The sequence below is a fragment of the Coenobita brevimanus genome, chromosome 21, assembly GCF_032717465.1.
Source record: "Coenobita brevimanus isolate Jiangsu-jjx chromosome 21, ASM3271746v2, whole genome shotgun sequence".
NCBI lineage: Eukaryota > Metazoa > Arthropoda > Malacostraca > Decapoda > Coenobitidae > Coenobita > Coenobita brevimanus.
This window is the reverse complement of record NC_136974.1, coordinates 16084457-16109765: the sequence shown is the minus strand read 5'-3', so window position 1 is coordinate 16109765 and position 25309 is coordinate 16084457. Positions and strand designations below refer to the sequence as shown.

The 25309-nt window shown below is 42.4% G+C and overlaps 1 protein-coding gene and 1 pseudogene across 1 annotated transcript in view; one reads left to right on the top strand and one right to left on the bottom strand.

The window, feature by feature from the left end:
- jus (EB domain-containing julius seizure protein) overlaps nt 1-25309 on the top strand; it is a 690978-nt gene that overhangs the window by 189814 nt on the left and 475855 nt on the right. The gene's annotated exons all lie outside the window — the stretch shown is intronic.
- Nucleotides 17243-17340, bottom strand: LOC145392334 (5S ribosomal RNA; annotated as a pseudogene).

Sequence of the window (25309 nt, the reverse complement as noted above, 5' to 3'; positions counted from 1 at the left end):
AATATGTGATTGGGGGTTATCCTAAGGCTGTGAGGGGGTTGCAGCGGACTGTTTTTGAAAGTACAAGGGCCACACGACAGAAAACTCAGCAAGTCTGAAGGGTTTCTGGACAGAACCCGATAGATGGCATGACAAAAATTCGAAATGGCAGGTTCTCTTTCTCGCCAATCCTTTCTTCAGGATATCATAGGCTGATCATTTTGGAGTCAAACTAAACGTTTTCACGATCAAGAAATGTGATAATGAAAATGCAAACTGTGTAGGAACATAGCTAGTTACACATTATATTCACACACACAAAAAAAATGATATTAATATGGGACCGTTTCTTGTGGAACCAAGAAAAGAAAAATTCTCTTGGAGACAATGTAATTATCACCGAGCAGTGATAATAATGATACAGGTATTTTCACCGTTTCACAAAAATACGAAAACACTCACAGAGGGCACGCTTCCGCACAGACCGATAAAATTCATGATTTACTGCTGTATTTCTCTTTCCTACCACACGAATAATTTTATGGTCTCAGTTAATTCCGTGGTCTTACTCCGCTGTGTAACGCTTTCACATAAACCATACTTCCGCCACCGCCAGTACAGCTTATGACTCATTCCTGCATTCAGATCAGGTTCTACCTCAAATCCAGCCAACTCATTCTTGATTCAGTGCTCATCTATCTTCCACAAATCACTGAAGTCTGATAACTTTTCTTGCACGCAAACAGACACAGGTGAATGCCTAACAAGCATTTTTCCGCTTTAGAGAAATCATTTTGATATAAGGTGATTAAGTGCTCTGAGGTCCCAGAATAATGTCAATATCTTCCTTAGTTATCAACGGATGTAAATAAAACGATGTACTTACAGTGTTCAGTCAACTTCTGTCATATACTGCATTTGGGAAGCTCCCTGACATTTGAAAATAAAAAGATACATGCTGAAAATAAGATGCTGTTCTTTCACCAGCGCAGCGCTGAGTGGACATCATCTAGTCTACTGCACTGATCCAGTCATCATGCCGTACTTCATAACTGACTGCGTATCTTTAATTCTTCTGATATAACTCATGATTGTTCCTGGCTACGGGAATACCTTAAAAGAAAACGATTTAAAAGCACACCTCAGACTTAATTTCCTAAAAGAAACAATATTAGGAATAATCCAGCCAGCCCAGTCAGTAAGCTGCACCAAAGTTCTCTAGTTTGGAATACAGGCTTTAATTATGCTTAAACACTGAAGGAGATCCCTCTCAAAAACTGTGAATATATTGTAATGAAGTGAGGAAAATAAGTACCACAGTTCATTTAATTATTCTAGGGCCTCAGGGTACTGAATTACCCTATTATATAATTTACAGTGAAACGCTGGTATCTTAAAGGACGCGATTTCGATTTCTGGCTGGGCCGGGAACACTTTAGAGATATGAATTTTGTAAAAACAAACGTTACTGGTCTACCATGAGACTCACCGACGTGTTGTCACCCACCCCAGTACCAATACACCAGCTTTGCATGAGATGGCCCGAGATGTTTTTGCAGAGGTGTTTGGGAGGTTGCAGGACTGCTGAGCCTCAGGGCTACTAATCCTGTGTCCAAAATCGGATATTTTTTTCAATGCAAGGAAAAAGGAACCAAAGGCCAGGGGCCTGCAAATTTCTCCCTCCAAGAAAAAACAAAAATAAGAACAGAAAGCCAAATTCAAGATCCATTCACTGAGAGAGACAGACAGACAGACAGACAGAGAGGGAGAGAGGGAGAAGGTATGAGAGGGTATTATTGCCATTTGTCTATCTTTAATGTTGGGTTGTAACAAGATATTAACACCAGGTTATGATGCTAGTTACGAAAAAGTGCTATTGAAAAGGTGAACAATAGAGTCGAAGTATTGTTTTACTTTGCCACTTAGATGTATGGAAAGGATGGCTGCAGTACTGACTTATTTTGTCAGCGATGTATGGATAATAATCTGCAAAGAGACGAATATCTCCGGTAAGTAATACTGGACGAACTCTAGTACAGTACCGTACAGTGAAAAGAGATTCAACTTCTTCAGCCAGAGGACGCTACTTGTATTCTTGCTGCACATTAGATCACTTGCTAAAACCGCCTCAAAGAAACAGATTATTGTACACAGTCAGTAATTTCATTGACGAGCAGTTAGCTGTAATTTACAAGAGTTATGTGCTTTCTCAGCTGGAATATTGCTTACCCTGTGGAGAGGTTGCAGTAAAATAATTGGACAAAATTCACAACAAAGCTATAGAATGATTAATAACCTATACCTCATACCAATTAATCTGGCCAGGCATGTATGGCAACACTGTTCCGGCAGAGATTCTGATTGGCTGGAGGTGTTTGTTCGATTTGGTTGTTGCTAAAACTGATACACTTTTTATTATCAGATGTGATACTGAGTTTGTCGACAATACAGTGGTCAAAAGCAATAAGAAATCCGTTATATACTTATCAACAACGAAATTTTCGTAGGAAGATAGAGATATTGCGTCAACAAAGTATTATAACAGTCCAAGTCAAGGTCATCATTCGACCAATTCCTTTAAATCTCCGACACTCCGTAATATAACAGAAAATTAAGGAAACTTGCTTAATCTAAGCGTTGGTGTAACACACATTTAAATTTTAAGATCAGTCTGCACCCTTAAATCGTGCCACAACTCTGAATAATTAAAAATTCTAATGAAAAGACTAGTTCTGCGGGGAGGGAGGTTTGAAAAAATCGCGAAAAATCAAAGTAGGCTAAATGAAAACTATTTCATCATAAATCCTCTATTTTCACAGTACGGACTGATCTCAAAAATTTAAATGTTTTATACCAACGCTTAGGTTAAGCAAGTTTCCTTAATTTTCTGTTATATTACGGAGTGTCAGAGATTTAAAGGAATTGTTCGAACGCTGACCTTGACTTGGACTGTTATAATACTTTGTTGACGCAATATCTCTATCTTCCTAAGAAAATTTCATTGCTGATAAGTATATAACGGATTTCTTATTGCTTTTGATGATTGTATTGTCGACAAACTCAGTATCACATCTGATAATAAAAAGAGTATCAGTTTTAGCAACAACGAAATCGAACAAACACCTCCAGCCAATCAGAATCTCTGCCGGAAGAGTGTTGCCATACATGCCTGGCCAGATTAATTGGTATCAGGTATAGTAATTACCAATGAACTGCCTCCCCTACAAGTAAGAAATGTTGCCTCTTGCAATATTTTCCAGATACTTTTATGGTAAATGTTCAGACAACGTTGCATCCATTGTACCACCTCTCCACGCCTTCCCTTGTGCTACACGGGCATCTGGCAGCGGTCATGACTTACTCCGCCATATTGCAGGACTCCTGCCCATCGAAATACCTTTATTCCCCGAGCTGCTTCCACTTGGGGTTCGCTTCCCCAGATTAGTTTCCCTTCATACTTCAACCTACAGCAGTTCAAGTGCAGCTGTTACAGAATTTTTATGAATGGATGATATCTGTAGTGAGGTGTGTGTGTGTCCATTTAACTTGTTTCTCCTTCCTCTGTTCTCTTGTGATAACATATACGGTTTATATATATATATATATATATATATATATATATATATATATATATATATATATATATATATATAGTTATATATATAGTTATATATATATATATATATATATATATATATATATATATATATATATATATATATATAGTTATATAGTTATATAGTTATAGTTATAGTTATAGTTATAGTCGTCACGAGAGTACCGTGGAAGTGTATGGGGATAGTGAGGGCTATATCAGATCCCTTCATTTCAATGAGACTCTCCTGAGTTAAGTAATATCGTATGGAGACAGCAGAATAAAGAAAAAAGACAAATTAAAGATATTAAGCCGTCCTCTCCCCCACTCCAACTCATCTGCCTTTCAACGCTTACATTACCAGAACTTACTACAGTACTTCAGTACTTTTGTACTGAAGTGGCTTTGGAGGGCAATATCTAACCCCTTTAGTTCGGAAAGTCTGAGTCAAGTCGTCTATGGACAGCAAGAATAGACTACGAAAGAGATGAGCCGTTTACCCGCGATATTCAGTACGAAGCTTGTATTGCGTTCCGGCCAGTCAGACGATTTCATTCTGGTCAGGTTTACCCACTACAGGAATAAGTTATGTGCCATCATAATGTATCTCTCTGGTATACAGCTGAGAAGTTTATACATTATTCCTACTAACCCCAGACGAGTTCATTCGGCTGGAGAATATTGACAGTGTCCAAAGAGGCTACGGTGATACGAAGAGACCCCAGACAGTTTTGCTCACCTGAGAGAATAAAAGCAATCATGTTTCTGAAAGCTTTCTTGATTAATTCTTCCGTTGCTATGGATGCCTCTATATTCAGGCCAACATTAAACGATTTTACTCATCTGGTTGCGGACCAAATAGCAAACGAGCTAAAGGAATATTATTATTGTTTCGCTGCTACGGATGCACCTCAGTATTTTGTTCAGGCTAACACCTCATTTGATGTAGCTGAGGGAAATCCTACCAACTAAAATTCAGGCTCCTGTGACCTACTCTAAGCTGAATAAAACCGCCCTGGGGTAACTGGAACACAATTACACAGACGTCTCCACCACGAGACGGATCATGGTGACAGTATTAACACGCTGCCTCCTAATCATTCACGCTCAGCTAGGTTTGATCTGGCGTTGACTGGAATGGAATACTAGAGTTGTCCTGACAGCGACAGTATCAGTGACTCAATCTTAGTCGAATATAACCATGAGACGTTACCTGAAATACTTTACCAGAGAAGGCGCGACCATATGGGGTATAGTTCATTACCTTTTATGACCTGCAGGGAATACTTGGGTAGCATTATAACTGTAAGTGCATGTGAAATATTAGAGTTTATGTATACGTGTACCTGTGAATTTTTCAATGTTTTTTACGAGAGCACTTACAATTTACATACGCTCACTCGCAATTTGCATAGCATTCATTACTAAACACGGCAGCTGCCAGGGATGTGTGTGTGTGTGTGTGTGTGTGTGTGTGTGTGTGTGTGTGTGTGTGTGTGTGTGTGTGTGTGTACTAAGTTTGGAGAAAATGTGTAAGTTATGCGAGGAGACAGGGGAAGAAAATGATTAGAGAGAGAGGGGGGGGGGGACATTTGCATGAGGGAGGAAAGGAGGTAGAGGAACCAAAGCGAAATGGAGGGAGGCATTAAGGAGCTTAGGGGAGGAAGAGGAGGGTTGAGGGAGAGGATAAGGAGGGGAGAGGAGGAGATGGAGGAGGAGGTGAGAGATGGAGAAGAGGGTGAGCAAGATGAATGGAAGATGAGGTTTAATTCGCCATTTGTGTCAGAGAGAGAGAGAGAGAGAGAGGGAGGGAGGGAGGAAGGGAGGGAGAGAGAGAGAGGGAGAGAGAGAGAGAGAGAATTAGATGAGGGCGCAGGGATTAGATTTAGGACAGGAAGAGGAACAAAAGAAAATTAAATAACAGAGGAAGAAGAGATGGAAACGGAAGAATAAGGAGAAATTAGGACAGTAAAAGAGAAAATAAATAATCCCTTTTAATACGAGAGGTCATTACTGTGAGCTTACTACGGAATCATGACTAAGAAGAAAACGGCACTATCTTACCGAAATAATTGTATCAGAATGTTCCTAATAATATCAGTAACCTACTCGAGAACGCTTATGAGTGAAGTTGTTTGACGGTAGCAAGAATTACAGAGAATAGGTGTTATTCTGCTAATGGGAATAGAAGAAAGAAATAGAAAGATGGGAAGGGAAGGGACCAGAAGGGAGATCATGATGAGAAGGAGGAAGACGAGTAGTAGACGTGAGTGAATGTAGAGTGGAAGAGAGAAGGCGAGGAGAAGAAAAGGAAAGAGAACTGTGATGGAAAACGATGGGAAAAGAAAGGAAAAACGGAAAAAGAATGGAGGACAATAAAAGAGAAGGGAAAGTCAAATAAGAGGAATGTAGAGGAAAAAAATGAAGGACGGGTTAAAAAATAGAACACAGAAACGATGAAGAATGACTTCCTGTTGACAAATTCTCTCTCTCTCTCTCTCTCTCTCTCTCTCTCTCTCTCTCTCTCTCTCTTCCGGCATTACTGTCACTTCAGGTTCTCTCCCCTTACCAAGCACTGCAACCACCCAACCATATTATTCCACACTGTCCTGCCTTCCTTCCTGCCTCCCTCCCTGCCTGCCTCACTGACGTCCTGAATCCCTGTCTGCCTACTTACCTACTTGCTTATCTGTCCTGAATTCCTACCTTCGTGCATTGCTGTATTCGTGCCAGCCTTCATTCTGGCATACCTACACTCCTGCCTTGGTAACCTCATGAATTCCTGTCTTCCTTCTTACCTGCCTCCTTGATCATCTCAGTGTTTGCCTCCCTACTTGACAAACCGTATAAAATCCTGCCTACTTTCCTACCGGCCTGAACCTCTGAATTCTTGTCTTCCCTGCCGCATATCCTAAAATCCTTTCCTCCTCCCTACTTATCCATCAGACTGACTGTGAGCTGAAGCCTTGCTCGCATGCCATCGTTCCTGCCTGCATGCCTTTCTATCTGCTTGCCTCCTTTCCTGTCTCACATTCCTCCTGAATTCCAGCTGTCTGAGCCTCTGAATCTGTCTCCCTTCCTGTCTGCCTTAAGTCATAAATCCCTACCTAGTTGCCTACCTACCTGCTTGCAGTCTTGTAGCCAACGTTCTTACTTGTCTCCTCACCTGTATGAGTTTCTGAATTCTTGCCTTCCTTCCTGAATTACCTCTTGAATTCCTGCTTTCTTGCTAGACGACCTGGCTTATATTCAAAATAACTTGACCTAGTCCTACTGGTCTGCATCATTCCTGGTCCGCCGAATTCGTGCTTGTCTGCTTGCCTTCCACCAAATTTGCAACACTTTCTGTTTCCTGCCTACCCAACCACATGCCTTCCTGCCTGTCTGAGTTTCCGAACTCTTGTTTTCCTGCCTGACGTGGCTTATGGTCTACTGCCTTCCCTCCTGCCTCCTAAACCAGTCTACCTCCCTGATCTGAATTATCTCTTGCCTAACTAAAATTCTGAATTCCTGCCTACCTATCAGCCTAGCTATGTAAACTGAATTCTTTATTGCCGGCGTTCCTTCCTGCCTGCCTTTTGTTTCAGAATTTTTCCTTTCCAATCTGACTGCATTCCTTTGTACCTCACATGCATCCTAAATTCTTGCGTCACAACCCATCTGCTTTCTGAGCTTTTGAGCCCGCCCTTCTTTGTGTCTGCTCTGAATCCAGTTCATAATCCTACCTGGCTATCCTCATCTTACCTTCCTCCTAATCAACCTGCCGCTCATCTTACCTTCCTCCTAATCAACCTGCCGCTCTGTCTGAGCCCCTTTGACCTGCCTCCCTGCTTTGCGTACATCCTAAATTCCTGCCTTCCTGTCTGGCAGTCTACATCCCTGTCTGCATGATCTTTGGAATCTCTGACTTCCTTTGTTCATTTCTTAAATCCTGAATCCCTACCTCAGTGCTTTCCTGCCTGACTGAGCTCCCAAATTCCTTCCATCCTTTCTCTACTTATCTGGGCTTTTGCATTCCCGCCTTCCTTTGTGCCTGCTTTGCCTCCTGAATTCCTACCTTCATACTGTACCTGTTTCCCTGTCTGTTTTCCTGAGCTTCTCAATTCTTGCCATCCTGCAATTCCGGCATCCTTCTTACTCTTCTGAATTTGTCTTCTTCTATCCTGCCTGATCTGCTTCCTGCATAAGTTCCTGATATAGCACCTCCCTGCCAGCTAACATTCCTTCCTTCCTTCCTTTATGCCTTCCTTCTTTCCTTAATTCATTCATTCATTCATTCATTCGTGCCACCTTATCATCCTTTCTTCCTTCCCTACTTGTTCATGCTTGCTTGCTTTCTTCTTTCATTCACTCCTTCCTTCCTTCCTTCCGACTCCTTCCGACCAGTTTGGCTTCCTTCCTTCCTTTCCTCTTCACATACCTCCTTCCTTCCTCCCTTCCTTTCCTCTTCACATACCTCTTTCCTTCCTCTCTTCCTTTCCTCTTCACATATCTCTTTCCTTCCTCCCTTCTTCTCCTCTTCACATACCTCCTTCCTTCCTCCCTTCTTCTCCTTTTCACATACCTCCTTCCTTCCTCTCTTCCTTTCCTCTTCACATACCTCCTTCCTTCCTCCCTTCTTCTCCTCTTCACATACCTCCTTCCTTCCTCCCTTCCTTTCCTCTTCACATACCTCCTTCCTTCCTCCCTTCTTCTCCTCTTCACATACCTCCTTCCTTCCTCCCTTCTTCTCCTCTTCACATACCTCCTTCCTTCCTCTCTTCCTTTCCTCTTCACATACCTCCTTCCTTCCTCCCTTCCTTTCCTCTTCACATACCTCCTTCCTTCCTTCCTTCTTTCCACCGTTTATTCCTTCCTGAATTCTTGCCTTCTTCCATCCTTCTGCCAATTCGCTCTTCTTCTTTCCTCCCATCCTTTGTGCCACTTTGCCTTCCTTCCTTCTTTCCATGTTTGTTTCGTGCCAGCTGCTTTCCTTCCTTCCTGCCTTCCATCCTGAATTCCATCGTGTCTGCTCCCCAAATTTCTTTGTCTGCCCTTCCAATTTAAGTTACTGCTTGTACGATTTTCATTTTCTCAGTACGTGCTCAAATTCCGTAGTTTCATTTTTTGTATAACTTCTTTCAGTTCTTTCTTAATATATTTTCATGTCTGCTCTCTCTCATTTTTTCCTTCTTACCATATCTTTATTTCCATCCTTCTTTCTTTTCCCTTTCATATTTTGCTTCATTTTCCTTTCTGACATTGTCTTTCTTCTTTTCTCTCTTCCTTCTTGGCTTCATTTCCTTCTCCCATCTATACTTGTTTTCTTTCTTATTTCTCTCCTCTGTGTCTTCTTTTTATTTTCATCCTTCTTCCCTTCCTTCCTTTCGTCATTCCTTTATTCCTTCATTCCATCCTTTCTCTTTTGGCATTCCCCCCTTTCTCTTGTCTTCACTTCGTTTCCTCTTCCTGTCTTCCTTTTCATTCTTCTTCTGCTGCATTCTTTCCTGTCCCTTCCTTTTCCTATTTCCTTTCATCTTTCCTCTAATGTATTCTGTTTTACTTGCCTGAATTATCTTCCATTTCCTTATGCAATCTTCATTTCTTACCATATTCACTTATTCATTCATGCCTGCCTTGCTTCATTTTTCATTCTTTTTACCATTGCATTCTCTCATATCCTTCCATTAATTTACTGCCTCCATTTATCTCTTTCCCTCTCCTTCCTTCCCATTCTCTATTTTATGTCGCTCGTTATTCCCTTTCCTTTATTGGCCCTACATTCTTTACGATCTCTCTCTCTCTCTCTCTCTCTCTCTCTCTCTCTCTCTCTCTCTCTCTCTCTCTCTCTCTCTCTCTCTCTCTCTTACTCTGAGTGTGTGTGTGTGTGTGTGTGTGTGTGTGTGATATAGATAGATAGATGTACATATAGACAGATATATATTGATATAGATATTCTCACCTTAATGTCATTCTGTCCTCTAACATCAGGATTTTCACCCCCATCCCTCCATCTGATCCATGGTATTTTCCTCCTCTCCCCCCTCATGACACACACACACACACACACACACACACACACACACACACACACACACACACACACACACACACAGATAATGCTTCTCGTCCACTCCGGCGTGCGATTTTTCTTGAGATGCATGAACGGGATACTCAGCATTATCAGTGTCTGCCCTGCATCATTTAGTCATTCCCTACTCCCACCGCAACCTCTACGCCCACACCAGCAGACTGACCCATTCCCACAACACAGAAGATACCATCACGTGAGTTCTTATTGAGCGCTGTTTGTGGATCACCCTGGGTATCTGACCATCTGTCTATCTGTCTATCTATCCAGCTGTCTCTTAATTTTTATCTGTCTTTCTATCCATCTTCATATTAATCTTTATCTATCTATCTACCTGTCTATCAACCCACCTATCTGTTTATCTTTATCTGTCTATCTGCTTATCTACCCATCTTTCTATTTATCTTTATTATCTGCCTATATATCTATTTATCCATCTATTTATTTATCTTTATCTGTCTATCTGCCTACCTATCCATCTATCTACCTTTATGTCTCTGTCTGTAAGTAGATATAGTCAAATATAGATATACTTACAGTACATAAATATTTTGTTATAGAAAGCAAGTCTTGTCTGCTTCATGTAACATCAAGACCGGATTACTTACAAAGGGTCTTAAGGTCTGTATGGTCTGTGTATCTCTCTTTTACTCGAAATTAGCTGGTCTGCTCCACTCAGGGAACACATGTGCGGGTGCCTCTAAGCCCGTTAATTTTTTCCCTCCTTCCCTCATATTCTTCCTTCCTTCACGCCTTCCAGCTCTTGTCCTTCCACTTATCCTTTCCTTCATTTACTCCTGTTTCCCTGGTGTTTGTCCTTCTTACCTACATACCTGCCTTCCTTCTTCTCTTCCTTATCTTCTGCAGTCCTCTGTCTCTCAGTTCACCCAGTCTTCATTCCTTTCAACCCTTTCCGTACCTCCACTTCAAATATTCACTCATTCTTAATATATATCTCTAATTTTCTCACTCCCTCCTTTCACCGTGCCTGCCAACCTACAGTACTTATATACTTATTCTTTTCCCAGCCTGTCTACCTAACTACCTATCTTCCTTCCTTCCTTCCTTCTTTTTTCCCTCCTTGTTCCGTGATTCGTCCCACATTTTCCTCCAATTTCCTTCCTTTCATCCAGCTCTCCTCCAACTCCCTCTCCCTCCCATCTTTCTCTTCTGTCTATCTTTGTCTTCTTCCTTCCCTCCTTCCTTTTAGCGTTTTTCCTGTTTTCTCTCCATCCCTTCACTCACTCTTTATCTCTCTACTTTCCTCTCTTCCTGTCTACTGCTTTTGTATTTGTCTTCAGCCATTTCTTCTTTCTTCCCTTCCTTCGTTTCTCATCTTCCTTCCTTCCGTCCTTCCTGCCTTCCTTCCTTACAGCTGCTTTCATTCACTCCGATCTCTCCATATCTCCTTACTTTCCTTCCCTCACCTTACCTTTCTTCTTTTCGTTCTTTCTTCTCTCCTTCCTTATATCTTCTTATCTTTCTTTTTTCTTCCTTCGCCCTTTCTTTCCCGGTCAACATCTCTTCCTTCTTCTCTTCCATTCTTTATTCTTTCCTTTCTTCCTTCATCACTCTTTCACACCTTCCACCCATCCTACCTTCCCACCCATCCCCATCAGTCTTTATTTACCACTAATCACCTGGTCTCTGGAGGAACCCATGTGTATCTGCTAGTACATGCAGCCCCTCCCTCCCTCCTTTCCCCATCTCCAGCTCCGTCACTTGGTCCTTTCTTTCTTGCTTCCTTTCTGTCTTCCTTCCATCATTCTACCTTCCTTCCTTCTACCTTCTTTCCTTCAACCTTCAGTCTTCCCTCCTTTCCTTCGCTCATTAATTTATTCCCAAAAGGACCCTCCACTGCTTAATATTACTCAGCTGATATCTCAAGGAACTCATATCCATCTGCTTCTCTTCCACTCCTAATATCGGTTTCTCATTTGTTTCCTCGTTACCAGCCACGATAACGAAGCTGATACAGTATTGTTTTCAATTTGTCTGTCAGTCTGTCTGAGTATCTGTTAGCATGATAACTTCGCAACAGCTCAAGAAATCATCATAAAATTTTACAGGTGTGTTGTAGGGATGAAAATCTCCTGCGAGTTCGAAATTGGTGAAAGTAGGTCAAAGTCAAGTTCATATTCGAGCAGCGCTAGATACGTCTGTATCGGCTAGCGGCTAGTGTGATTCCACTTCCTTCGGGGGGTGCGGGGCTGTAGTTTTGTTTCTGTGTTTGCATGTTGGCTTGCTGTTAGAGGTAACAATTCGTGAACCTTCTTAGGCGATAGGCTGAAATTTACGGTATTTAGTTTTGTGAAATTATTGCTATCTATCTATCTATCTATCTATATTATATATATATATATATATATATATATATATATATATATATATATATATATATATATATATATATATATATATATATATATATATATATATTGCCGTACAAAATGCTCTCAACTCTCTAACTCGAACTCTTCCCGCTCCTTCTGGCACCTTGCCGAAAACCTTTCTAACAACTTTACCTCATCATCCTTCCCTCCTCTTTTCTACTCTGATGGCTCTGTAGCTATTTCTTCTACTGATAAAGCAGATCTCTTCGCTCAGACTTTCTCCTCCAGCTCCACCTTAGACGATTCCGGTGCTGTTCCTCCCTCTCTTCCCCCCTCTGACTTTCTCTTGGCTAACATTAAAATGTCTTCAGCTGATGTATTTTCTGCTATTACTGGCCTCAGTACTAATAAGGCATATGGGCCTGATGGAGTCCCTCCTGTTGTTCTCAAGAACTGTGCTTCTGTGCTTACTCCCTGCCTAGGCAAACTCTTTCGCCTTTGTCTGTCAAATTGTACCTTTCCTTCTTGCTGGAAGTTTGCTTTCATTCAGCCAGTTCCAAAGAAGGGTGACCATTCCCAACCCTCTAACTATCGTCCAATTGCTTTAACGTCCTGTATCTCAAAAGTTTTCGAGTCGATTCTTAATAGAAAAATTTTAAAGCATCTTTCCTATCACAACCTTCTTTCTGATCGTCAGTATGGGTTCCGTCAGGGACGCTCCACAGGCGATCTTCTCACCTACCTTTCAGACTCCTGGTCATCCTCCTTTCGGGACTTTGGCGAAAGCTTTGCCATTGCACTTGACATCTCAAAGGCTTTCGATCGAGTCTGGCATTAATCTTTAATTTCCAAACTGCCCTCATACGGTTTCTATCCTTCTATCTGTGCCTTCATCTCTAGTTTCCTTTCTGGTCGTTCTATAGCCGCTGTTGTAGACGGCTATCGTTCTTCTCCTAGATTTATTAACAGTGGTGTTCCTCAGGGCTCTGTCCTGTCACCAACTCTCTTCCTTTTATTCATCAATGACCTTCTAAGCTGTACATCTAACCCTATCCACTCATACGCTGATGACTCCGCCCTTCACCTTTCCATTCAATTCCCACAACGTCCATCTCAGCAGTTACTTCAACAGACAAAGGATGAGGCTATGGCACACCTAATGTCTGACTTGGCTCGTATCTCTGACTGGGGTAAAAATAATGTGGTTGTTTTTAATGCATCAAAGACTCAGTTTTTGCACCTATCAACTCGACAAAATCTTCCACAGGTATACCCACTAATGTTTAATAATACTCAACTTAATCCTGCATCATCGTTGAACATGCTTGGGGTTTCATTTGCTCGGGACTTGTCTTGGAAAGATCATATTACATCTCTTGTAAAATCTGCTTCCAAGCGATTGGGTGTGCTAAGCCGACCCTGTTCCTTCTTTACCCCTGCACATTTGTTGACTCTATACAAGGGTTTTATCCGCCCCTGTGTGGAGTACAACTCTCATGTATGGGGGGGCTCCCCATATACAGCTCTTCTCAATAGGGTGGAGTCAAAGGCTTTTCATCTCATTAACTCTCCCCCTCTTACTGACTCCCTTCAACCTCTGTCTCTTCGCCGCAGTGTTGCATCTTTATCTCTTTTCTATCGCTACTTCAATGGTCACTGTTCCTCTGAACTGTCTGCATGCATTCCTCCACTTCTACGACGGGCGCGTAGCACCCGTCTAGCACCAAACTCTCACCCCTTTTCTGTCCAGCTCTCTAATGCAAGAGTCAACCGTTACTCCCAGTCCTTCATTTATGCAACAGGTCAGCTCTGGAACTGTCTCCCTCTGTCTGTATTTCCTGCTTCCTATGATCTCCAGTCTTTCAAACGCAGTGTGTCCAGGCATCTCGAAATGAATGGATCTTGAATTTGGCTCTCTCTTGTATTTTGTTTTTCTCTTGGAGGGAACAGTATTGCGGGCTCATTGCCTTTGGTTCCTTCTTCCTCACATAAAAAAAAAAAGACGCATTAATCCCATACGGGACGGCCACAAACAAATCGCCTCCATGTCGCCCTGTCCCTCGCCATTTCACTGCCCTGCTCCCAACTCACACACCCCTCTGTCATATACCTCTCCACTCCATCCCTCCATCTCATCCTCGGCCTTCCCCTCCCTCTCCCCCCTCCACCTCACTCACATACAGTCTCCTCGTCAGTCTCTCACCCTTCATCCTCTCCACATGGCCAAACCACCTCAGTGTGTTCCTCCTAACGCTGCCTATCACATCCACATCCTTTATATCCTCATTTGTCAGCCTGTCTCTCCATGTGACTCCACAGGATCCTCTTAAAAAACTCATTTCCACTGCTCTCACTCTTAACTTGTGTCCTTCCAACAACGTCCAAGCTTCACTTCCATACGTTAGAGATGGTATCACAATACTCTTATGTAGTAACTTTTTCACTTCCATGCTCACTTCCCTGTTTCTTATCACTGCTTTCAAGGAACCAGCAACCGTTCTTCCTTGTTGCACCCTTTCAAGCACTTCACCCTCCAAACTTCCATCCTTACTCATCACACTCCACAAGCACTTAAACTTACTCACATTTTCCATTTCCACACCATCCAACCTCACTGTACATTCACTGACTTCACCTCTCTCAAAGACCATAGCTTCACTCTTCCCTACATTCACCTTTAGATTCCGTTTCTTACACACTTTCCCAAACTCATTCACCAAGCCTTGCAGCTCCCCTTCGTCTTCACTTAACAACACAGTATGATCTGCAATCAACAGTACAGAGGGTTTCCAAACACTACCCTCTCTCACTAGGGCCACTCCAACATCCACTGCCCTACCTTGTATCTCTTTTCTTACCCCATCCATGTACAGATTGAACAACCATGGAGACATGACACATCCCTGTTTCAACCCAACTTTCAAAGAGAATAATTCACTCAGTTCACCATCCACACGCATTGCAGCCTTAGCACCATCATACATACTCTTCATGGCATTCAGCAACTTCCCATCTACTCCATATATTCTTCATACTTTCCACAATCCTTGTCTATCCACCCTGTCATATGCTTTCTCCAAATCCATGAAGGCCACATGCAACTTCTTTCCCTTCTCTAGAAACTTTTCCACTAAAGATCTAAGAATGAATATCTGATCTACACAACCTATTCCCTTCCTAAAGCCTCCCTGTTCTTCTCCAACGAATTTCTCTGTTATTTCCCTAACTCTGTCAATAAGTATCCTACCATACATTTTTCCTCTTACACTAAGAAGACAAATGCCCCTATGATACCACACACTTCTTTTTCCCCTTTTCCTTTGTACAAGGGAGTAATTATACTTGACTTCCATTCCTCTGGAACTCTACCTTCCTCCCAGGCCAATCTGCACATCTTCCACATCCATTCTATTACTAGCTCTCCCCCCATGCTACAGTATTTGACCACACACTCTACCAATTCCTGGGGCTTTCCCCAGTTTGACTTTCGTCAATGCTTCCACAACTTCTGTCCTACTGATTTCTTCCTGTCTTCTCACCTCCCTCCTTCTTCCAGCCATTCCCCAGCCACTTATACTCTCATTACCTCCTTTCTCTATGTTCAACAATTCCTTAAAGTGTTCTCTCCATCTGCTCACTTTTTCTCCCTTCTCCACTAGTAATCTACCATTTTTATCTTTCACTCCCCTACTAACTTCACTGCCACCCTGTCTTATTCTCTTCACCTCTTTCCAGAACATTTTCTTGCAGTACTCAAATTCCTTCCAAATTCCTCATCCACTCTCTTCTTACTCTCTCTTACTAATCTTTTCACCTTTCTCGTCCTTTCTACATATAACTCTTTCTTCCCCCTCTCAGCTTCTTTCACGCCCCTATTTCTCATCCATTCATTATATGCTTTCTTCTTTTGTGCCACAGCCTCTCACCTCTTCATTCCACCATGCTGTTCCTTGCACCTCCTTCCGTCTTCTCTTCACCGCACACACCACATCACAAGCTACACATATTTCTTCTGTGAATATCTTGCACACACCTTCCACGTCCCCCATCTGCTCCAGTTCATATTTACCCAATCGTTCCTCTACTTCTCTCTTATATTCTGCCTTTTTCTCAACCTCTTGTAACCTTTCCACTCTCCTTGCAACCACTCCTTCTTCCCTTTCTCCCCTTCTTCTATTTCTCCATATATATATATATATATATATATATATATATATATATATATGTCACCCTCACAAAGAAACTGCTTAAGTCATTTTTCGGCAGTTTCTGTTATTTTATTATTTTTTTTTACCTAAATCAATTCTTCATCACGTGGCGCACCTATTGCTACCTGCCTTTGCCAGGTCTATGGTGTGAGTGGTTTAAAATGGGCCTCAGGTTTCTGCCTAAGTCATTGAAAATTAAGAAAATGAGACAGCTTTTTTTTTTTTTTTTTTTTTTTCGATTCCCCGAAAAGTAGAAAAATAATTGAAAATTAAGAAAATGAGACTTTTTTTTTCGATTTCCCGAAAAGTAGAAAAAATGACTTAGGCAATTTCTTTATGAGGGTCACGATATATATATATATATATATATATATATATATATATATATATATATATATATATAGATAGATAGATAGATAGATAGATAGATAGATATGCAGTATACATGTATATTGAAACAGGAAGGAGAGAAGAACAGAAAGAAAAATACAGAAAATAAATAATACACAACATACGTGAACTAGGAAAGCTTTTGATTCATTTACTGTAAGGCAACACAAGGCAAGGACCAATACTGATGATTACCATAACAAGCAAACGGAAGTCATAGATACTGCTATATATTCTTATATTTTGACAACAGTATATGACACTTCAAGTTTTGACATAGTTATCGGAAATTCACGGCATAATATCTATTTACTCTTACAATATATATATATATATCTATATATATATATATATATATATATATAGATATATATATATATATATATTTCCCATTTGCATCCAGCGTCCTCAATATAGGACAGAACTGGGCATTTTCAAAATTTAATAAAGAAGGAAACCTCCGGGTAGGGACTTATGAGCATCGCAACTATGAGCCGACAGGCGGAGGGCGGTATGCCTAGCATCCTTATATATATATATATTCATTGCCAGACGCCATGTATCCCAAACGGGGTGGCCAAGGCTTAGAATTAATTGTTTTACAGGGAGGGGCACTAATCCTCCACCAACCCCACTTGACACGTAGGGAGAACGTTATGCCAACAGCATCTGGTGTTCCCAGGCGGTCACCCATCCAAGTACTAACCAGACCCAACGTTGCTTAACTTCGCTGATCGGACGGGAAGCAGTGTACTCAACGTGGTAATTCATATATTTTATATGGAGCCTCTGTGGTACAGTGGTAGAGTGTCCTTTTTCATACATGGGAGAACGAGTGTTAGTGCCCTGCCAAGGTAATAAACTTTGAGAGCGTTCTTCCGGCCATGTACTGATTTGGCGGACATAAGGGGTGCGATGAGTGAACTAGTGTCTTGCACTATAAACTATGCTTGCGAGCAGTCGGCTTGCACGGGACGATTACACCTGGTTCACAGACTACACACATTTCCAAAGCCACTCCAACACTACAATCACACTCACTAGCGCTTCTCACCCTACATACAATCTCTACCAGACAGCTTAAGCCACTTGGAAGAGATACATTGGCTGTATCGTCCCCATTTCGGTTGGGATAGCCCGGTCTTGCAGGGGACACTCATACAGCTTATGATGATGATGGTATATATATATATATATATATATATATATATATATATATATATATATATATATATATATATATATATATATATATATATATTGTAAAGTAAGGGTAAATAGATAGTATGCCGTGATTTTCCGATAACTATGTCAAAACTTGAAGTGTCATGTACTGTTGTCAAAATATAAGACTATATAGCAGTTTCTACGAATTCCGTTTGCTTATTATGGTAATCATCAGTACTCGGCTTGTTGTTGGCTTACAGTATATAAATTAGAAACTTTCAGAGTTCACATATGTTGTGTATTGTTTCTTTCCTGTGTGTTTTTTTTTCTTCTATTTTTATAAGTATACATGGGTGAGTCAGGAGGGTGGAAGCGTTGTTGATAGAGCTTTGATGGACTATGTGGTTGTGTCTAGGAATGTAATAGGAAGATTGTTTGATGTGAGAGTTCTGAGAGGGGAGGGTGGAGGTATGTCTGACCACTACCTGGTGGAGGGAAAGTTAACAGTAGGTAAGAGATGGGTGAGAGCTAGGAGGGTTAGGTGTGGCAGGAAGGTTTTGAAAGTGAGTGAGTTGGATCAAAGAGAGAAAATGATAGAGCATCAGGAGAAATTGAAAGATGAGTGGAACGCAGTGAAAGATCAGGAAAATGGCACCGTGGAGAAGGAATGGCAGTTGCTTAAGAGTGCTGTGGTTGGGCATGCAGAAGAGGTGTGTGGTGTGAGATGTGTGGGTGGTGGTGTAAGAAAAGGAAGTGAATGGTGGTGCGAGGAAGTAAGTATGGCTGTGGCAGATAAGAGATGTGCATATGAAGTGTGGCTGCAGAGGAAGGATGAGGTGTCATATGAGAGGTATAAGGAAGGGAGGAATGGGGCGAGAAGAGCTGTGCGTGATGCTAAAGTGGCAGCAGATGAGAGGTGGGGTAGGCGGCTGACTGAGAATTTTCAACAGAATAAGAAAATGTTTTGGAAGGAGGTGAAAAGGGTGCGAAAGGGAGAGTCGAGGAAGGAAGAGCGAATAAAAGCAGAGGATGGAAGGATGTTAATTGAGATTGATGCAGTAAGGAAGAGATGGGCAGAGTATTTTGAAAGATTGTTAAATGTAGAGGAGGAAAGGGTGGCTGAGATTGTGGCAGATGGAAGGGTGCAAGGAATAAATGTGTTGGGAGAGTTGAATGATTCTTTGATCACGAAGGAGGAAGTGGAGAAGGCAGTAAAGGAGAAGAAAACAGGGAAAGCTGCAGGTATGGATGGGTGTGCTGTGGAATGCCTGATGGGTAGTGGAGTGACTATTGTTGACTGGTTAGTAAGATTGTTGAATGTGTGCTTTGTGAAAGGTATGGTGCCAATTGACTGGGCAAGTGCTTGTGTGGTCCCGTTGTATAAAGGCAAGGGTGATAAGTATGAATGTACTAGCTTTAGGGGTAAAGTCTGTTGAGTGTTGTAGGTAAAGTGTATGGTAGAGTGTTAATTATGAGAGTTAGAGAGGGTACAGAGGGAGTAATTGGTGATGAGCAGTGTGGTTTAGGAGAGGGAGGGGATGCGTGGATCAGGTGTTTGCTGTGAGACAAGTGTGTGAAAAGGATTTAGCGAAAGGCATGGATGTGTTTTGGGCATTCATGAAATAGAGAAAGCATATGACAGAACTGATAAGGAGGATTTGTGGACTGTTTTAAGATATTATGGACTTGATGGTAGGTTACTAAAAGGGGTGAAAAGTTTTTATCTAAATAGCAGAGCGTGTGTAAGAGTGGGAAATGCTGTGAGTGATTGGTTTCCCGTGAGAGTGGGGCTGCGACAGGGATGTGTGATGTCGCCTTGGTTGTTTAATATTTTTATGGATGGTGTTGTAAGAGAGGTGAATGCAAGTGTTTTAGGTGGAGGTCTGAGTCTGGTGAATGTCGATGGTGGAGAGTGGAAACTTAAGCAGCTGCTGTTTACAGATGATACTGCACTGGTGGCTGATTCAGAGGAGAGATTGAGACAGTTGGTAGAGGAGTTTGGAAGGGTGTGTGAAAGGAGGAAATTGAAAGTAAATGAGAATAAGAGTAAAGTGATGAAGTGGACGAGGTTGATAGATGGTAGGGGGATGAATATAGTTTTGAATGGTGAGTTGCTTGAGGAGGTGGAGTGTTTTAAATATTTAGGGTCGCATATTGCTATGGATGGAAGAATAGATACAGAAGAAAGGTGCTGGGAGGAATGAAAAAAGTGTTTAGATGTCGTTCGCTTAGAATGGATGTAAAGAGAAGGCTGTATGAGGGTGTTGTGGTACCGACTGCGTTATATGGGGCTGAAACATGGAATATGGGTGTAGCAGAGAGGAAAAGTTTGAATGTAATGGAGATGAGGTGTCTGAGGAGTATGTGTGGAGTGACGCGTATGGATCGAGTGCGAAATGATGAAGTGCGAAGGAGAACTGGAGTTGTTCGGGAGATGGCTGGTAGAGTTGAGCAGAGGGTGTTGCGATGGTTTGGACATATGGAGCGAATGGATAATGAGCGATTGGTGAAAAAGATAACTAGATCTGATGTGAGAGGTGTAAGGCTGAGAGGGAGACCACGAATAGGATGGATGGACAGTGTGAAGAGAGCGCTGGATGCGAGAGGGATGTCTGTTGAGCAAGGAAGAGTGGCAGTGCGTGACGGAAATAAATGGAGAGAAATTGTGAATGAATAAATGATGACTCAGCCCTGAGGGGATATTCTCCCGCATTTGGTCTGATTAGCTAATCAGGTCAGGTGCGAGTAAGGGGATGGGTCTATTATGATGTGGCAGGGGTAAGCCAGCTCTGCTGTCGGGCCCTTCTGCGGATATCACTAATTGCACTGCGCAGTTTACCCATGTGTGGTGTGGTGCGGTGAGGATCTGTCCCTTCTCCCCTTTGGGGCTAAGATGCGAATGACTGTGTTTGAATGGATGAGTAAATGGGGAGTGTGTCGTCCTGTCTTGGCTACCTCCATTTCCATGGGGGAAGCAGCCTAGGTATATAGATAGAAAGATAGATTCTTCGTCTCTCCTTCCTGTTTCAATAGTCATCCTTCCTCCATCTCTCTTGCTTGTTTTAAAACTCCCTTCTTTTATTGTTATTCTGTATTTCCTTGCCTTCCTTATTATTTGACCTTTTCTAAGTTACCTCTTAACTACTTCCGAATCCTCTTGCAGTCCTTTCACCTCTTGTCTTTCATTTCTTCTTTTCCTCCTTTTATCTCATTTTCCACCACATAATACTTAAGTAGGATAAACATTCCGCGCTCTTCTTGAATGTCATGGTCTCAGCTCTTCCTGTATTCCTTTTGGGTTTATATTCTCTCCCTATTTTTTAATTTGTTTCATTCTCTCTCTCTCTCTCTCTCGCTCTCTCTCTCTCTCATACACACACACCTTGCATCATGTGGCTTTGTTTACAAGTGAATCAGCTGATTTGCTCCACCCCGGCGATGCACGTGGTTTATTAACACTCGTATCAGTGCTGGTGGTGTGAGGGAGGGGGAGGCAAGGAAGGAAGGATATTGAGAGAGAGAGAGAGGGGGGGGGGAGACCACAAAGGAAAGGAAGGTGGTGGAATACTGGAATGGATAGGGAAGGGAGGAAAGTATAATAAGTTCCTAATGAGAGGAAGTGTGAGAGAGGGATATTGGAAGAAAGGGAAAATGCAATATGCAGACAGACAAGCAGGCACACAGACAGACAGAAAAACAGACAGGGAGACCGACGCAGGGAGAGAAAGAGGGAGTGGGGAAGAGGAAGGGAAGTAATGGAAGGAGGTACTGGTTGGAAAGTGGAAGGAGCAATATTGAGAGGGAGATGGGGAAGAATACTTTGAGAGAGAGAGAGAGAGAGAGAGAGGATGCAGGTGCCGCCTCTCTAACGCCGTCATTCGTCGCTCGTTACTCGCCTAATGACTCAATTATGGGAGAGGTTGTTAGAGAGGGGGGATTTGGGGTTAGAGGGAGGGGCGAGCGTGAGGGAGGGGATAGAGGAGAAGGGGAAAGAGGGGAGAGAAGGAGGAGACTGGTAGGAGAAAGATGGTAAGGCGGAGGGGAAAGAAGGGAGAGTAAGGGAAAAAATATGGGAGGTGGTAAGGGACGAAATAAGGAGGATTGGGACGATGGGAAAGGGAAAGAATTAGAAAGAGGAAGGAGGTGGAAGGGGTTTAAGTGGGGGAGTTCAAAGCAGGGAGGGGAAAGAAGAGAGAGAGAGGAGAAGAATAACAGGAGCGGAAAGGGAAGGAGTAAAATACGGAAAGATGGAGGAAGTAAGGAAAAGGAAGGGGAAAGGGAATGAAGAGAGGGAGAATTGACGTGGAAAGGGTGAATGGTTAGAAAGTGGACGAAGGAAGGAGCAAGGAGGGAAAAAAGAGGAAGGGGGGGGGTGACAGTGGGTGACCAGAAGGAGGGGAGAAGAGGGTGTAAGGAAGAAGGAGACAAATATTTGAGAAGGGAAGATCAGGATAGGATAGGGAGGACGAATGATGTGGGAGGGAAATGTTAGTGAAAACTAGGAAAGATGGAGGTAAGGAGAGAAGAGAAGAGGAAAGGTAAAGAATGATAGAGATGGGAAAGATGTGGTAGAAGAGAATGAAGGGGAAGGGAATGGGAGCATGAAGAGGTAAAACAAAGGAATAGGAAGAAGATGAGGAACTGGAGGAGCCAGAGAGAGAGAGAGAGAGGGTGGGGGGGGAAGAAGTATCAGTGAAAGGAGGAAGTAAGAGGAAGAGGAATTAAGGAGTGGAAAGTTTGGTGAATGTAGGCCAGTTCTGGAGAAGGAAGGAGAGAAATGGGTCAGTGTCATGACAGCTTGACGCCTTTATTGCGTAGGGCCCCGTGGCTAGGCTGCTCAGTCCAGACACTTAAGACAAGAATCACCATCCGCTCACTCCTGACGGAATCTGCATGCGCAATAAGCCAAGTATTCCATAGGTTTAAACTCTTTATAGGTCATTTTCCATTGAAGGCTCTTGACCCACTTGACCACCAGGTATCTGTTTGTTGGCTACATGGTTATCATCCAAGGACGTAAATGGATTTCTGGGTTACAAGAAACAGGGAGGAGTAGAAAGAATGAGGATGATGGGAAGAGAGGAAAGGATAGGCGGTACAAGGGGAAGGGTTTAGGAGGAAACGTTGTACTGGGATGGAAAAGGTAATGTGGGAGGGGAAAAAAGGTAATGTGGGAGGGGAAAAAAGGTAATGTGGGAGGGGAAAAAAGGTAATGTGGGAGGGGAAAGTGGGAAGACTGGGTAGTGGGTAAAGGACGGGAGAGAGAAGATGTATACAGAGGAGTGGGAGAGGAGAAGGGAAGAAAAAAGGAAGGGGGAGAAGGATGAGAAGGAAAAAGGGAAGGAGAAAGGAAGGAGAGAAGGAGAGAGAATGTAGAGAAGTGATGGAAAAGGAGCTTGGAAATACTGAAGGAAGAGAGGGAGAGAGGAGGAAAGGAAAGAGAGTGGAGTTACAGAGGGAAGGGAAGAAGAAAAGTGGGAAGAGAGAGAAGGATAATAAGGAAGAAAAAGGGGAGGGGAGACAGAGAAGGGGAGACCTAAAAAGGAATGAGGGAAGAGGTAGATAAGGAAGAGAAGGACAGAGGATGGGGAAATGGAGAATGAGAGGGGGAAGAAGAGAGTAGGAAAAGAAGAGAGGAAGTAGAGGGGATGGAGGAGGAAGGGAAGGAAGTGGTGAGAGGAGAGAGAGGAGAAAGAGAATGTAACGCGCTCCAAGAGCGAGCGCGCACCAGAGAGAGGGAGAGAGAGAGAGAGAGAGAGAGAGAGAGAGAGAGAGTGAATGAGTGAGGAGTGGAGGTAAAGGAGACAGGAGAAAGAGAAGAAAGAAGAGAAAGGAGGTAGAGAAGGACAGAGTGGAGGAAGAAAGGAAAAAGAGAGAGACGATAGGGAGGGAAAGAGGAGGAGGAGATGGAGATAGGAGAGAGGGGGAAGAGAATGAGAAAGTAGGAGGAATGGGGAAGAGGTACAAAAAGAAAAAAAAAGTATAATAGAGGAGCAAGAAAAGGAAAGCTAGAACAGTAGTAAGGAGAGAATGGAAGGAAGGAGGGTAGAGAATAAGGAGGGAATGAGGAAGAGAGAGAGAGAGAGAGAGACGAAAAAGATGAAGGCGAAGAGGCAGGACTGATGGAGGAGGCGAGAGTGAGAGTGAGAGAGAGAGAGAGAGAGAGAGAGAGAGTCCTAAAATTGTGAAGAGAGATAACTCTGAGAGATAGAGATACTCGTATGTGAGGGAAAGGAAATAACAGAGGGAGGGAGAGGGGTGGAGAGAGATAAGTCTGTGATTCAGGGAAAGTTTAGAAGTCTTGAGAGAGAGAGAGAGAATGTGATTGGCCTGTCTTCTCATGGCCTGCAGGGTCACATAAATGCTCTCTCTCTCTCTCTCTCTCTCTCTCTCTCTCTCTCTCTCTCTCTCTGTATGCCTCAGCAATACATATATTTCATATATTTCCAGCTGACTCTGAACGTATATATATTTTACATATCAATAAACATTTCCTTGCCTATAGACCTTATGCATACTGCTGATAGTGGTGCTGTGCGTGATTCTGGCAGAGAGTAGTGGTACTGATAATCAAGTAGTGGTAGCAGTAGTAGTAGTAGTAGCAATAGTAGTAGTAGTGGTAGCAGTAGTAATAGTAGTAGTTGCTATAGAAGTACCAACAGCAGCAGGAGCAGCAGCAGCGGCAGCAGCAACAGCAGCAGTAGCAGCAGTAGCTGTTGTAGTAGTAGTTGTCAGTAACCGAGGTAAGGAATGCTATGTGGGGATGGCACACGTTAAAATTCCATCCCGTACATAAGTACTGGGATGCGCACACCAAAACGTTCACGAAGCCCAGCTTTCAGTTACGGACTAAAACACTTCCGCCGTTTGTAGTAAATGCAAAGCCATTCGCAACACCCCATTAATTGTCGTAGGAGTCGCGAAACCAATTATATGTATATATATATATATATATATATATATATATATATATATATATATATATATCGATTTTGTTTTTTCTTCTTTTTTCATCAGCCAACTCCAAAACGAAACTGCGTACATGAGCTTGTTACCAAAACTCTTTACTAACTCCCGGGGTGTTAAATTTTCATATTTAGAGCAGTATTCGTTATACAGTATGCGGGTACAGTCTAAGAACATTCTGTAGCACTCAGGTCTCGTGTCAGAATATGTAAAGCTCCACGGATTCATTTTGCCCCATTCCATCAGTGATAGCGGTGGCGATTGTCATTCACTTAAAAGTGTTCTGGAGTATGTCCAGTGTGTATTTGGTAGCTAGCTTCCAGAAAAACATCATAAGCTAGGAAGAGAATTATTCAAAAGTTATTAAGATGAAGAGATGGAAAATGCAAAATCAAGATATCAAAAAGGCACAGGGCCAAAAATGCTTCTGGGATGAGACAAGATTCCGAGTTCTATACTCAGTGTTGTAATCTACCAGCTACAAACGTTTTGTAAGTACAGTGTGGCAGGAAGTAATGGGTAAAGATCTCCGAATTTTTTCCCATCCCAAATGTTCTCCATTTCATCTTTTGCACCAGTACTTTGTCCATCCGTACATCTC